General features: G+C 43.0%; 1 long non-coding RNA gene across 1 annotated transcript in view; it reads left to right on the top strand.

Annotated features, from left to right (window-relative positions):
• The window catches only part of LOC137334240 (uncharacterized), a 76,742-nt gene that overhangs the window by 59,452 nt on the left and 559 nt on the right, over positions 1–16,731 (top strand). The gene's annotated exons all lie outside the window — the stretch shown is intronic.

Raw genomic sequence — 16,731 nt, 5'->3', positions numbered from 1 at the left:
GATCTCTTTGTTCCCGCAACCCTTTTAGAATTGTGCACTTCAGTTTATATTGCCTCTTCTCGTTCCTCCTACCGAAATGTATCACTCCACACTTTTCTGTGTTAAACTTCATCTGCCACATGTCCACCCATTCCACCAGCCTGTCCACGTCCTCTTGAAGTCTATCACTATCCTCGTCACTGTTAACTACACTTCCAAGTTTTGTGTCATCTGCAAATTTTGAAATTGTGCCCTGTATACCCAGTCCAAGTCATTAATATATATCAAAAAAAGCAATGGTCCTAGTACTGACCCCTGGGGAACACCACTGTATACCTCCCTCCAGTCCAAAAAACAACCGTTCACCACTACTCTCTGTTTCCTATTACTTAGCCAATTTCTTATCCATACTGCCACTGCCCCCCCTTTTATTCCAAGGGCTACAACTTTCATGACATGCCTATTATGTGACACTTTATCAAACGCCTTTTAGAAGTCCATATACACCACATCAACCTCATTGCCCTCATCGACCCTCTCTGTTATCTCATCAAAAAACTCAATCAAGTTGGTTAAACACGATTTGCCTTCAACAAATCTGTGCTGGCTTTCCTTAATTAATCCACACTTGTCCAAGTGACTGTTAATTTTGTCTCAGAATATTGTTTCTAAAAGTTTCCCCACTACCAAGGTTAAACTGACTGGCCTATAGTTGCTGGGTTTATCTTTGCACCCTTTTTTGAACAATGGTGTAACATTTGCAAATCTCCAGTCCTCTGCATCAGCCCCATAACTAAGGATGATTGGAAGGTTATGGCCAGTACCTCCATAATTTCCACCCTTACTTCCTTCAGCAACCTAGGATGCATCCCATCCAGACCGGGTGACTTATCTACTTTAAGTACAGCTAGCCTTTCTAGTACCTCCTCTTTATCAATTTTTAGCCCATCCCGCATCTCAGCCACCTCTTCATTTACTGTGACTTTGGCAGCATCTTCTTCCTTGGTAAAGACAGATGCAAACTATTCATTTAGTACCTCAGCCATGGTCTCTGCCTCCTTGCATAGATCTCCTTTTTGGTCCCTAATCGGTTCCACCCTTCCTCTTACTACCTGTTTACTGTTTACATGCTTATAGAAGACTTTTGGATTCCCTTTTACGTTGGCCGCCGGTCTATTCTCATACTTTCTCTTTGCCCCTCTTATTTCCTTTTTCACTTCCTCTCTGAACTTTCTATATTCAGCCTGGTTCTCACTTATAATATCAACCTGATATCAGTCATACGCCCCTTTTTTCTGCTTCATCGTATTCTCTATCTCTTTTGTCATCCAAGGACGTCTGGCTTTGGTTGTCCTACCTTTCTCCCTCGTGGGAATGTATCTGGACTGTACCCGAACCATCTCCTCTTTAAAGGTTGCCCATTGTTCAATTACAGTTTTGCCTGCCAATCTTTGATTCCAATTTACCCGGGCCAGATCCGTTCTCGTCCCATTGAAATTGGCCCTCCTCCAATTGAGTATTTTTACTTTAGAGTGGTCCTTGTCCTTTTCCATAGCTAATCTGAACCTTATGATACTATGATCACTGTTCTCTAAATGTTCCCTCACTGACACTTGCTCCACTTGACCCACCTCATTTCCCAGAAACAGATCCAGCAATGCCTCCCTCATTGGGCCGGAAACATACTGGTCAAGAAAGTTCTCCTGAACACACTTCAAAAATTCCTCCCCCTCTTTGCCTCTTACACTATTACTATCCCAGTCTATATTAGGATAGTTGAAGTCCCCCATTATCACTACTGTATGGTTCTTGCACATCTCTGTAATTTCCCTGCAAATTTGCTCCTCTATATCCTTCCCACTAGTTGGTGGCCTATAGAATACACCCAGAAGTGTAATGGCACCTCTATTGTTTCTTAACTCTAACCAAATAGATTCTGTCCTTGATCCCTCCAGAACATCCTCTCTCTTCAGCACTGCAATATTCTCCTTAATCAATACTGCCACCTTCCCTCCTTTCAAATTGTCCTGCCACCTTCAAAGATTTGTGTACGTAGGGTTTACATACACAAATCTTTGAAGGTGGCAGGACAATTTGATAAGGCTGTTAAAAAGCATATGGGATCCTTGGCTTCATAAATAAAGTATACATAGAATACAAAAGCAAGGAACTTATACTAAACATTTGTAAATCACTGGTTAGACCTCTTCTGGAGTATTGTGTCTAATTCTGGGCACCACACTTTAGGAAGCATGTCAAGGCCTTGGAGAGGGTGCAGATGATATTTACTAGAATGGTACCAGGGAAGAGGGACTTCAGTTATGTGGATAGATTAGAGAAGCTGGGATTGTTCTCTTTAGAACAGAGACGGTGAGATTTATTAGAGGTGTTTAAAAAAGGCCCTCTCTACACAAGGTCATAAAAAGCTTGTTTTAAATAGACAGAAAGACTTTGCTCACAGGGAAAACTAATATAATGCGTTTCCATAACAAGGTTAACAATATTATATAGAAAGCTTGTATAATGCTTTTCTCACATTCCCTTCTTCTGAGCCTACAGGGGAAACCTTTAGGCTCACATTTCTGTCCCATACTTAGTTCACAGCTCGGTAGTGCAATACATCCATTTGCACATTCGGGTCTTATATATTGACTATACTGCACAAAGATTAAAATCTGTGAGAGAATTCTAGCCCAAGGGTGCTGACCTATGTCCTATACTGTTTCCCACCATGCATAATTCGAAAGGGTAGATGCCCCCTTTTCAATGTCAGCATTGGGTTGTTTCATTTCAGTCTTTCAATCTTAATCTCCAACAGCCCCCGGTGACCTCACATGGCCTTATCTAACATTCTCATCTTGTCAGCATCACATACTGATCTGACCCATTTACTCTTCTGGTCTAAATGGGTTGTGGACTTCCGACTGTCCAGAGAGCTCCAACTTTTGGGTGCAGAGTGCCCTATCTTTATACTATTCAGCTGCCTGGGCTGCACGTATGCATCTCTGGTCTTATATCCTAGTTGTAAATTATCCCACCCCTATGCTGTCTATGTATTAAGCAACTTTAGATGAACCTTACCACGTAACGTGACTACCTCATACTTACAAGCTGTTTTTGTTCACACAGAGACAGCAACTTTGTCTTCCCCAGCACCACCCTCTTGCTAAATGCCTAGATGCTAAGTGAGATGGGATAGTTGACTATGCCGAGTTTAAACCATATTCTCCTTTGAACCTGAATGAAACCACTCTGGGTCGATTTTCACCTTACCCTATAACTTTCTTCTCGGTCTTGTCTAAGATCACCTTGAGTTACATTTTATTAACATTATGTTTACATAAACACATGTAGACGTATACATATTGCTTCTAAGTTTCATTTGGTTAATATTACACATCGTGATATAGTTAAAGAAAATCATAATACACTGTACAGAAAACTACAGTGTACCATATTATCAAGAAATCATGGGCTTAAAAGATTCTCCAGGTCTCCTTTTACTATTATCCATCTTGTGGATATTTTTTACGAAGTATTATTTCTCGCTAGCCCTCAGTTGTCCCTATTTCATTGTTAACTCGAAGGAACCTAACTCTGAATTCTGGAAATCTAAATTTCCATGTCCCTCTTCACTTTAATTTGAGTCCCTCTGATAGGTACCAGTGTTTAACTCTCTCCTGATTGTTCCATTAATTAGTCGGTTTCTCTATGGAGCATGTGTTAGTGCCATGTTTAAAAGGTTTTTTCAATCTCCTGAACCACATTAACCATTTCATGTCATGCTGTTGTCAAGTAACTGAGCATATCTGAGACCTGTTCTTCAATGCATCTTCATCATGTATTTCCACATAATAGTTGTCTCACACGCAACATATCACAGGTAATGTTCTTGAATATTAACTTTCTGCTGGCCAGTTTCTTTTTCCTCATGGTAATTGGTGAATGTGTTTTCCATGTCACACTTCATGTGTCCAGTAAGATTCAATTCTGTGAGAGCAACTGCTCTATTTGAAGAGTGGTTCCAATAGCTCACCAGGCCGTAGCCCTTTGTAATCATGTTCTTTATCCTAGTCTCCATCTCCAACTGATGGCAACATATATTTGTATCTTTCATGTCCGCTGTAGCCATTCTTGGGTTTTCAGGTTACCTTATGAAAAGATTGGTGAATGTCTGGAGGTCTTTGCTTATTTCCCCCTGCAGGGTCCTGATGTTTCAGGTGGTGGCCAGGCTATCAAATGCAGTTTTCTCATCGTTCAGTATAGGCAAGGATACAAACATCTCCAAGAGAAAGCTATCAATTAACTATCCTCAGCTACACTTTTCTGACTTGCACTAGATTGTACATTTATACCAGATTGATATCGTTAGTAAATCATGCCCAGGTGATTTATGTTACTCATGGATGCACTCACACATCTTTCCCTAACCCCTTTGGTTTGGTTCCTGAAATTCACCTATAGTCACCTAGGACGCTGACCTTAGAAAAATTCCCATTTGGTGGTGTAATTCCCCTGTTTCTATCTCATATCCTCAATCACTTCCTCTCGTCGAATTTTACACATCCATTATTACCATTTCATCTCATTCATGAGCCTTGGAGGAACTTTATTGTCCAATACAATATTTACAGTCTGATCCGATATCAATACATTTTTTGTTCATTTTACTTAAATTCCTCTTGGAACGCTTTTCATTTCCCAAAATATCCCATTACATTGTGCCTGAGTCCATTCCATCATTTCAAAATTATCCCAATTCCAGAGAGCAGTATTGTTGGACTGACAGGACTTGTCAATGTACAATTTTACATCCCCCCCAAAATACTTTCTTCTTTGATACACAGCAATGGGCAAGAACCACTTAGACACGACTACTTTTATTTTAAAATATAATTTGATTATCCCCTCAAACTACAGGTAAATTTTCCCTTCTCAAGTGCTTGAACAGCAACTCATATCAATTTATCTTATCAATTCCAATTTCAGAAACAAATTATTCCCATGCTTTATGGTTTTACAGTAGAGACAGAAGTGCTTGTAATTACTTTTGAATATATTTTCCCCCTCCTTTAGGCACTCTGTCTCGGAAAATAAATGGATTAAAGCAAAACAAATCAAAACGTTTTCAAGAGGAAAAGTAACTTGGATCAAGGCTGATGATTGCTTTTCCTTCTCTATGTAATTTTGAATTTTCAAAATCCCTTTAACCCGAAACAAATCTAGAAAAACAAAACATGAGAGAGACTGCCTAGCTTCTCTGGCCTTTCTCTCTCTCTCTGGAGCTCACAGCCTGTCTGCAATTAACCCTGTCAATCCCACACACAGATATACATAGGACGGCTGACTTTGGAATTTCCAACTCCAGGTCCTTCTCTTTGTGTTTTTGATTGTTTTCATCTAATCTCTCAGGTAAGGAGGGTTCAGAATGTTTGAAATCCCACTCCTTATCCCATGTTATTAAAGGCCCATAGCCTGCGAATGTCCTTCTGGAGTCATTGGAGGTGGTCTCGTCCTCCTCAACTTGCACATTGTCATCGTCCATAAACCATAAAAGGATTATAGGAATGATGGCATGTACTGTTTTGGTATCCTGCCCCTGACACTTCTTTATCTGGTTAATGTGTACCTACCTATCCCTTTTATAGTCAGTCGTTGAGTATATTCAAAGCTGAGATCGATAGATTTTTGGACTCTAAGGGAATCAAGGGAAATGGGAATCAGGTGGGAAAGTGGAGTTGAGGTTGAAGATCTTATTCAATGGTAGAGCAGGCTTGAGGGGCAGTATAGCCTACTCCTGCTCCTATTTCTTATGTTCTTTTATCTGTCTGAATTGTGTACACATTACAACTCAATTTGTCTATTATTGAGAAGGGTCCTTCAAATGTCTTTGCCCACTTTCCTGTGACATTGTTCAGTTTCACCTTCACCTTGTCCCCCACTTCAAGACCCTTAACATAAGGACAGAACCTGTGCTGGCACTTATTATTGCGGCCAATGGATAGGGTGGAACTTAGGTACACTTGTTGTAAATGGGCGTGTCACTGCTCCATATATGTGTCCATGGTCACACTCTCGTGTTGAGGTCCAGAGAGGGCGCCGCCCAGCCAAAGCTCTGGCAACCTCATCTGGCATCCAGTCATGGACTCAAACGGAGTATGTCCCATTGTCCGGGAGGGGTGCCCCAAATTTCCATCAATATGAGTGGCAATACAACATCCCAAGTCTTGCCAGCCTCTTCCACTGCCTTAATAACTTGCTGCTTAAGGGTACGATTCATACGCTCAACCATTCCTGCTGCCCGAGGGTTATATGGAATGTGAAACTTGTGCCTGATTCCTAGGAGCTTCAGCTGACCAGTGAATGAAAACATGCTCAATGAGTACCTTTGCAGTTTGGGTAGCGGTGGCTTGTCTCACAGGGATAGCCTCAACCCTTCTGTTAAAGGCATCTTTGGGCCATGAGCCCTCACCTTTTATGGCCACCTAGACTGATTTAATCCAAGGATTCTCACCATGCACCCCTGAAGAAAAGGGAGTGTTTCACTTTGAACTTTTCAGACCAACTTCTTAAAAAACTAGTCCAGTCCAAATACTTATACTTCAGCAATACAGAAGGAAGGGTTAATTACTTCTTGCTTAATAAAACTTTAGGGGGTGGTTGAGGAGTCAATCACAATAGCGCAAAGTGATTTGAAGAAGTTAAAATTAATTTATAACCAGAGACCATCCTGCAACTGGAGCTTGTAATTTTTTAAAGCTGCATTTTATCCTTTTTTTAACAATTAAATTCTGGATAATAAAATCTATCCAGAATATAGACAGCATTTCAGTTCATTCATCTCATTTTAAAGTATTTAGCATTTATTTAAGAGGTGTCCAAAATATACTAACTCTTAGATAGTCCAACAACAAGACATTTCCAGATTGTTGTCATATTCATTCTTTTCCTTTCTCCGGTCACTTTTTTTCTGATTGCAGTCAATCGCAACATCAAAAGGGATGCTGTCAGTTTGCTATCAGTTATCACATTCCAGAACAACCAGTATCATTAAACAAATAGAAACACCTCCAATGTCAAAATTTTAAGACATCAATTCACACTCACCGTTAACATTACACAAAAGAAGAAGCATTAAAAAGGGGTGTAGCCAGCAACAGCAAAAAGAAAGCACTCACAATTAGGACAGGCTTTTTATCAGAGACAGTACACTGAAAACAAAAGAACATATTCTGTTGTTTGTAACACTCTTCCTTTCTCCTTCTTGATTCCATCATAGACTATCCTTTTTCACTTAAACCATATTTCAATTTCTGACGTTTGTGACTTAACCCCATTCTGTACTGACTCAAAGTCTCAAGCTCACAGTCTGTGTCCTCACCCAAGCCTGGTGTGGTGAAGATCCCTTCATCTTTCTCCTGCTTACAATTCATCAGAGCTTGCAAAGCAGCCTGACCTCCACTACCTCCTATCCCCACTGCTTTCCAGACCGCAGCTTTAGTATCTGCCCATCCCTGCCTGCCGTCTCGTATCCCTGATGACAGACACTTGAACACCTCGGGGCTACAGGCATATAGTATCACTCGCACCTTCTCTCTGCCATCACAGTCGTTCAATTTAGCAGTTTGATCTATTGCTACAACTGAAGCTACTGGGTCTTCCGACTTTTATTTTAGGAATAGTTTTCACTAATTCCTGTAAATGCATACCCGTATAGGGGATCTCTATAGTCTGTGTCACATTCCCTGCAGCGTCTGCAACATCTGCATCTGCACCCTCTGGTAGATAGGCTTCTTCCTGGACCCTAATTCCCCCGACCTCTAGTTTGACCATATGTGTGGGGGCCGTTCTGGGTATCGAGTCCCTCGGACCTCGATCATAATATGATTTTGGTCATCGTCCCCGTCCCAATAATGGTCTGCCCTTTCTGCGAGGTCATCCCAGTCTATACCTTTGTTCCCACTATCATCTCCCTCAGCTGCACCACACTGACTTATGACATGCACCAATCCCCCTGCGGGATCTCAGTTGTTGCTTAAGCTTTTCTATCTCTTTATTACATCTATCGTGATGGGGCCCCTTTTGGGTCACCTCTTTCTCTTTTCTCATAATATCGGCCATAGTTTTAGTAACTGCAGTCAATTCATTTGTTTCAACCTTCGCTTTCTCTAACTTATATTTAAGTACCTCCAATTCTGTCGGTCTTTAAGTAACCTCATGTGTTTTGCTTGCTACTGCATTTGCATGTATGCCACCAATCCCTGTAGCATCTCTGTATATTTTCTAATTTCATTGCCAGTCTTGTTACGCTCCTCCTCCTCTTTCTGTGCTTTTTCTTTTAGAATTTTAGATTTAGCCTGAACCACTGGCAATTCGACCTTTAACCTTTCCACCTCCTGAAGCTGCTTTTCAATCATTACCTTTGATCTTTTTCTCCTCAGTTAACTCCTTCATTTGATCCTCAACCTCACAAAATCTGAAAGTTTTTAATTAATAAAGCACAAGCTCCTAGCTTCTCCTGAATATATTTCTTTGTTTTATTGGCTTTCCTTCCATCTTCCTGTAACTATCAATCTCATCTGCCATGGCTGAACACTCCCCCTTTATATAAAAAAAATTAAAATCCGTGCAAGGATATAATCTCTTGCCACGTTAACTAGCCCACTCCTCAAAACTGTGAGTCCATGCGAGGATATAATCTCTCACCACATGAAATGACCCACCGCAGTACCACCCCGGGATTATTACATAAGTCTCCCACGACCCAAAATGTGTGATCCCAATTTTGCACGTTTAACATGTACAATAACCCAAATACTTATACTTTGCATAAAACTACACATTGCGTCCCACGTTGGAGAGCCAGTATGTGTGTTATCTATTTTACGGGTTTAGTCTTTGATCAAAAAGGCTGAAAGGTGTTTTGTTCCAAAGTATAATAGCTTTATTAAGAAGTTATAATAAGTAACAAAGATGTTAAAATATAAGAGTACAATTAAACATACTAACAAGATGAATACAACCTGACAAAGTTTACCACTGTACAAAGCTTCGAGGTGCACCTCTTGAAGATCTTTGATTAGTTGAGCGGTCCAGCCTCGCTCAGAGAACGTTCTAATCAATACAAAGAAGTTCTCATCTTACATACGTTTTAGACACATTAGCTCTGAATGGGCCTCCCATCAATCACCCTCTCTGTCTCATGGGGCTGCCATCAGTCCTATTCCCTTATATATACAACATCTGACTTCACCATCTCCCTCATGATTAGTAAAGCATAATAAAGCTAGAGACAAGTCCCCTTACCTATTTTATAAACAGTAGATGAGAATGACACCAGATGCTCATTACTCAAAGAGGCCCTCTCTGCACAAGGTCATAAACTTTGTTCACAGGGAAAGCTAACATAATGCTTTTCACTAACAAGGTTAGCAATATTATATAGCAGGTTTGTATAATGCTTTTCTTACAGGTAGGTTTTAAGGAGCATCTAAAAGGAGAAGAGAAAGGTAGAGAGCCGGAGAGGTTTAGAGAGGGAATTTTAGAGCTTAGGGCCTAGGCAGCTGAAGGCATGGCCACCAAGGATGGAGCGATTAAAATCGGGGATGCGCAAGAGGCAAGAATTGGAGGGGTGCAGAGATCTCAGAGGGTTGTAGGGCTGGAGGAGGTTACAGAGATAGGGAGGGGCGAGGCCGTGGAGGGAATTGAAAACAAGGATGAGAATTTTAAAATTGAGGCGTTCCTGGACCAGGAGCCAATGTAGGTAAGTGAGCACAGGGATGATGGGAGAACGGGACTTGGTGCGAGTTAGGATACGAGCAGCAGAGCATTGGATGAGCTCAAGTTTATGGAGGGTGGAAGATGGGAGGTCAGCCAGGAGAGCATTGGAATAAACAAGTCTAGAGGTAAGAAAGGCATGGATGAGGGTTTCAGCAGCAGTTGAGCTGAGGCAGGGGTGGAGACAGGCAACGTCAGGGAGGTGGAATAGGCAGTCTTGGTGATGGAGTGGATATATCGTCAGAAGTTCATTTCAAGGCTAAATAGGACGCTGAGGTTGTGAACGGTCTGGTTCAGCCTCAGACAGTAGCCTTGAAAAGAAAAATTTAGCAGGGCTATGGGGAAAGAGCAGGGGAGTGGGACTAATTAGATAGCTCTTTCAACAAGCCGGCACAGGCACGATGGGCCGAATGGCCTCTTTCTGTGCTGTATGATTCTATGAAATGTGTCAGATAAATAAATGGCAGATTAAATTTAATGTAGAGAAATACACAGTACTGCACATAGAATGGAAAAATAAGAAACGCACATACTCCATAAATGGTGTTGAAATAGCTAAAGATCAAATGGAAAGAAACCGAGGAGTCTTAGTAGGGTCCTTGCTAAATGTGTCCATCCAATGCAGAGCATCAATCAACAAAGTAAATAGAATGTTAAACTACATAGACAAAACAATTAAATATAAGTTAGAGGAAGTTATAATCAACAGGACAGTGCTCTGGTCAGAGATCATGGGGGAGAGAGAGATCGCGAGGGAGAGAGAGAGCGCAGGAGATAGATCGCGGGGGGGAGGGAGAGATTGCTGGGGGGGGAGGAACAGATTGCGGTGGGAGGGAGAGATCGCGGGGGGGGGGGGGGGGGGAGGGAGAGATCGCGGGGGGGAGGGAGAGATCGCGGGGGGGGAGGGAGAGATCGCGGGGGGGGAGGGAGAGATCGCGGGGGGGGAGGGAGAGATCGCGGGGGGGGAGGGAGAGATCGCGGGGGGGGAGGGAGAGATCGCGGGGGGGGAGGGAGAGATCGCGGGGGGGGAGGGAGAGATCGCGGGGGGGAGGGAGAGATCGCGGGGGGGAGGGAGAGATCGCGGGGGGGAGGGAGAGATCGCGGGGGGGAGGGAGAGATCGCGGGGGGGGAGGGAGAGATCGCGGGGGGGAGGGAGAGATCGCGGGGGGGAGGGAGAGATCGCGGGGGGGAGGGAGAGATCGCGGGGGGGGAGGGAGAGATCGCGGGGGGGGAGGGAGAGATCGCGGGGGGGGAGGGAGAGATCGCGGGGGGGAGGGAGAGATCGCGGGGGGGGAGGGAGAGATCGCGGGGGGGAGGGAGAGATCGCGGGGGGGAGGGAGTGATCGCGGGGGGGAGGGAGAGATCGCGGGGGGGAGGGAGAGATCGCGGGGGGGGAGGAAGAAATCGCGGGGGGGGAGGAAGAAATCGCGGGGGGGGGAGGAAGAAATCGCGGGGGGGGAGGAAGAAATCGCGGGGGGGGGGAGGAAGAAATCGCGGGGGGGGGAGGAAGAAATCGCGGGGGGGAGGAAGAAATCGCGGGGGGGGGAGGAAGAAATCGCGGGGGGGGAGGAAGAAATCGCGGGGGGGGAGGAAGAAATCGCGGGGGGGAGGAAGAAATCGCGGGGGGGGAGGAAGAAATCGCGGGGGGGAGGAAGAAATCGCGGGGGGGAGGAAGAAATCGCGGGGGGGAGGAAGAAATCGCGGGGGGGGAGGAAGAAATCGCGGGGGGGGAGGAAGAAATCGCGGGGGGGAGGAGGAAGAAATCGCGGGGGGGGGGGAGGAAGAAATCGCGGGTGGGGGGAGGAAGAAATCGCGGTGGGGGGGAGGAAGAAATCGCGGGGGGGGGAGGAACAAATCGCGGGTGGGGGGAGGAAGAAATCGCGGGGGGGGAGGAAGAAATCGCGGGGGGGGAGGAAGAAATCGCGGGGGGGGGGGGGAGGAAGAAATCGCGGGGGGGGGGAGGGAGGAAGAAATCGCGGGGGGGGGGGGAGAAATCGCGGGGGGAGGGAGAGATCGCCAGGGGAGAGGGAGAGATCGCCGGGTGGGATCTCGCGGGGGGTGGGGGGAGACCGGATCGCAGGGGAAATTGGATCACGGGGAATAGTCTGAAGACCGGATCACGAGAGGGGGGTCTGGAGATCGCGGGTAGGGGGAAGATTGGATCATAGGGGGTCAGATCACGGCAGGTTAGCTTGAGGCCCATGGAGAAGCACTCCGGCTCCTCCTGGCCCACAAGCAGTTTGGAAAATCACTTAATTGCTGGATCTGGCAGTTCTCACCTTCCTTTACCTGCCAGGTTTCCCAAGTCCTGGGAAACCTGGCCTGCAGCCGTAAAACCCAAATGGCTGAGAAAATCTGAGGCACGCAGCCTCATTAACATATTCTAATTACCGACCCGCCTCTCGAGAGTGTGTTATTCGCCCGACTCACAACTAGCCCCAGTTAAACCGGAAGTAGGTGCGTTTGCAGCAGGTTTGGTCAGGTTTGACAATTCTCACAATTTAAACCCCCACCCCTGCCACTGTCCCACCTGACCTGGGGGGGTTAAAAATTCCCGGGAAAGGATGAGTCGAAGAGATGATCTTACAGAGGTATATAAAGCTATAAATGGTATGGATATGGTAGATCCAGAGTATTACTTTAAATTAGGAGTAGGACAAGGGGACATGGGTTCAAACCTTGTAATTTTAGGACTGATATTAGAAGATTTTTCTTCATGCAGAGTCTATTTAGACTTCCGGGCAGAATTGATGAGGCAAAAACCCTAGATGCATTTAAGAAACGATTAGATACTGCAATGGGTTACTGTATTGTGTTTCTGGATGGATGAATCAGAAATGTAGCACTCACTCCGTACTACACTGAAGTATCTGCTCGGATCCTGGAGTGGGGTTTGAATGAAGAAACCTGACTCAGAGGGACCACCAAATGCACCAAGCTGGTAGTCCATAATACTCTATCCACTATATATCCCTAGTACCATCAGCTCATACTGTTCAAATACCCTTATTCTTTATAAGTTTCTAACTATTCAGGAAGCTGACCTTCATTTTGAACAGGCATCTAAGTTCTCTCTCACAAATTAGAAAGTCAACAAATCCAATGGCATGGAAGGGAGTCAAGAAATTAACTATCAGAGCAGAAGCACCTTCTAACATTTATAATAATAAATATCTTAAAATCATTAGGTACTTGAAAATTACACAATCAATTGAACTTTGAGGTTAAAAAACCTTGCAATAAATGCTTTCACCTTACACAAATACACACTGACGAGATTCATTTATCTGACTAGTTTTGTTGTAATCATTTAATATGTTTTGTGCAGTTATTTTAAGATTCCATAATATCAGTAAGAAAAATATAGCAAATGGTGTGGTCAAAAAGGTAAAGAAAGTCCAAAATGTAATCTTTGTTGCTGAATTAGCCAATCTCACATGGTGTGTCATTGCTACAATTATCCTCGGCGCACCTGATGTAGGAAGAAGACAATTGTCAGGACTAGTCCTGCAAACAGAAGCACACTTCTTGTTAGCTGATAACAAGAATAGAAGAATGTATCATTTTTAAAAAATGTTTCTTACCCAAACCTATAACCGTCTCTTTACTGAACCCAGAAATGATTCAATTCTTTTTTGACTGCTTCGACAGTCGGTATTTACTGCACGGGTGCCATTTTGTTCTATAAAGGGTGGTTGGGACTTTGAAGCTGTCTGATCCAGATGGCCAAAGCTAAATTATGATAATTTCACCTTAATATTCACAAATAGATTATTTTTCCAGCTTTTAAACTTCACATTATTTGATCAGTTTGCCTGCAGCTTGATTCCAATGGGAGCGGGAGGCTAGTAAGTACAGCCTGGGCCATGTGCTGCTCCATAATCTAACTCCAGGCATGAAGAAATTATTCCCAATGTTAAGTTTGGCTTCATGGCTTCCTTGGCTTTTAATTTTTTGGGTCTGCTCTCTTGGCTTTGCTTGAAATACTGTACCACATTCACCTATTGATTCTCTTCATTAAATTAGAAACAGCGATCATGGAGCAGCCCATGGGCCAGACTGTACTTACTACCCTCCCACCCCATCCGGATAGAAGCTGGAGGCTGAAGTTTAAAAGCTGGAAAAATAATCTATTTGTGAATATTAAAGTAAAATTATCATAATTTAGTTATGGCTGTCTGGACCAGATGGCCCCAAAGTCCCAACCATCCTTTAACATAAAGAACAATTGAACAGATATAACATTTTACTTAAACTCCAGAGACTGGTGTCTGAATGCAACGTCAGTCAGATAGGAACCTTTAGAAGGCATTAAATGCATTAAATGCAAGTTTAATAGTTCGCCATTCAGAAAGAAATCTTGGTCTGAAAAGATTTAACTGTTTCTATGGGTAGTTTTTTTTTCTCATTATCATAAATATGAGTACCAAATCAGGAAAAAAATGCACACATAAAACAAAGCACACAGAAGGATATGCTAAATGCAAAGTTAATCTTTTTGTTCTTATTTTTTCACTGAGAATGTCATTACAAAGAGAGAAAAACATATTCTTTTAGCAAGCCATAGGGGCATCCTAAATGGCCCAAATGTTGTTTGTCTAGGCAAATGCTAATTCTCAGTGGTCAATGGAAGGTCATTTCATACAACACAAAGAAGCAAAACAGCACTAATTAACATTATCATGAGGCTGCTTGGCAGCTATTTCTATCTAATGTATGCAACCAGTTTAGTATTCAAAATAGCTAGTCAACTCCATTTAAACACATGGGCTTTCTGATTCCCTACACTTCTCATTTCCCTTGATGTCGCTCTTTGGCATGAGGCAGAAAGTGCCACTAGTTGCAATTATTCGGCCTCACCAGTTAGATGTATGGTTCAGCTCATCAGATGTGACTCAAGGACAGCAGGCAGCCAGAGAGGTCTTAGACCTAATAGTAAAATAGGATTATGAAGCTCCCCAGTGACCAGCATGCAGTAGTGTGTGAAAGTTATAACTGTCATTATGAGCACACTGAAGTGTGAGACCAGGGGCAGCCTTTGGCAAAACTGCATTATGGAGACAGAAAAGTAGTAATACTTGAAGCACAAAAAGCATCGGGGTAGATGGAAAGTTACACAGGATTGAGAGGCAGGTACGTGCTGTCAAAAACATGCAAGTTGGCTATGAAGGAATCAAATATCTGAGATTCTTTCATATCTTTATTTATGTAAATGAGGCCAGCTCTGATCCTCAGAGGGATAAAGGAGAAAAAGACAACATATCATAACATTAATAATGTTCCTAAAGTATTCCACACCTGGTAACCTAGAAATAGCAGTATCTTATTAACGCTATGAAAGGCAAGGTTAGAGGAAGTGCATGAAAGAAAGATGTAGAATTGGTTTCTGCATGCTGAGTCGTGGGTGGAAGTGTGATGTATGTCTGGTGGAAGTGGGAATCATGCTGGGGAGATTCATGCTGGAAATGAGAAGAAAGGCTGGAAGTGCGATAAAAGTAATTGAGAGTACAGCGAAGAGGACATCAGAGAGCATTGCTATCACATGGCATGGACAAGAATAATTGTGTAGGAACTTGTGGAGATAGCAACTGATGGCTTACTAACTGGCCTGCAACTTAAGGAGTAGAGTTGTAGGGGTTAAATTCACCAAAGTGCCTATATGGTGAGCAAAGCAATAGTTTTTCTGTTTGTGTGATGTAATTCTGCTAACAAAAAGCATTTTAGCAATCACTAAAACAGTCAAGACTGCTTCCAATATCAATGACATACTTACAGCAGCAATATAAGACAAGCGTAGGCGTACACTTGGCAAACTGTTGTTGGTTTTCATTGCAAGTACAATTTTTTCATTTGATTTTCCTGCTTACAACAACACTGAGACTTCAAGATGCTGATTTAAATAAATGGCCATGAGTTCCTGTGTTAATCAATACTCAGAGTTGCTAGCATTATACCATTTGCAGCCAGACTGCCTTGATCAATTATTCCTGTAGGCAGACCATTGCTCTCGAGAGAGAATTGTACTCAAATCGTTGGTCTACTAGCCATATCAACTGACCTCTTGACTCCAAAAGAAGTGTGGAGATTGGAGTTCCAGTATGGCTTGTCATTGGAATTTGTCTGCACTAGCTAAGTGAGTGTGCAAGTTCTCAGCAGGGCTGAGATGTGAAACATTATGGAGCAGCATGGTGCTTCATTTCAGGAAGTAAATATTGACATTGTTTAGTTTACCCTACTTGAATTGCACCTATTCTTGAGATGATTACAGAGTTGAATTGTAGCCACATTGTCCCACTTCCCAGCTGGTGCAGAATGTCTACTGGCGAGCAGCCTTCAAGAGGGGGAAAAATTAGAAAGTGGGTTAATAAGATAGATTTTTCTCTTGAAATATGGCTCATTTTGCAACATTGTTAGGTCAACAATGGTTAACTTTTGTATCAGGAAGCCATCAATGAATTAATGGGTAGAGAGAGGTTGGCATGATCCATCAACTGGGAAAAGATGCACATTGGTCATTGAGAGTGCAGGGAGAATAACAATCCTTGGGTCATTAAAGGTGCTCTATAAATGCAAGTTGTTGTTGCTGTTGTTGTTGGAGAAGAATAATAACAATGGCTACAATTGGGAAGCAGTATTCTAATACCCTAGAATTTGTAATGATTCAATTCTGGGAATTTGTAAACAAGTCAATACCCTGGTTAAAAAGCAGAGGAGGAAATTTCATCTGTAAATGTTACGTGCTCGTACATTGCTATCCCATGGCATAATTTAAAAACCAATGTCATGAACTATTATGATGCAGATATTAATATAGCCAAATGAATATTCAAATCATCATTTGGTTCATTTCCTCCACATGCTCATATCAGCAACCTCAGTGTATATTATAGTGTAGTATCAGGGATGAATGACATTATCTGGTACAGAAGTAGAGGATATTTATTGGATGCCCATTGAGATCCATATTAATCCAAT

This window comes from Heptranchias perlo, chromosome 17, assembly GCF_035084215.1.
Source record: "Heptranchias perlo isolate sHepPer1 chromosome 17, sHepPer1.hap1, whole genome shotgun sequence".
In the NCBI taxonomy this organism is placed as follows: domain Eukaryota; kingdom Metazoa; phylum Chordata; class Chondrichthyes; order Hexanchiformes; family Hexanchidae; genus Heptranchias; species Heptranchias perlo.
This window is presented reverse-complemented; position numbering and strand designations above follow the sequence as displayed.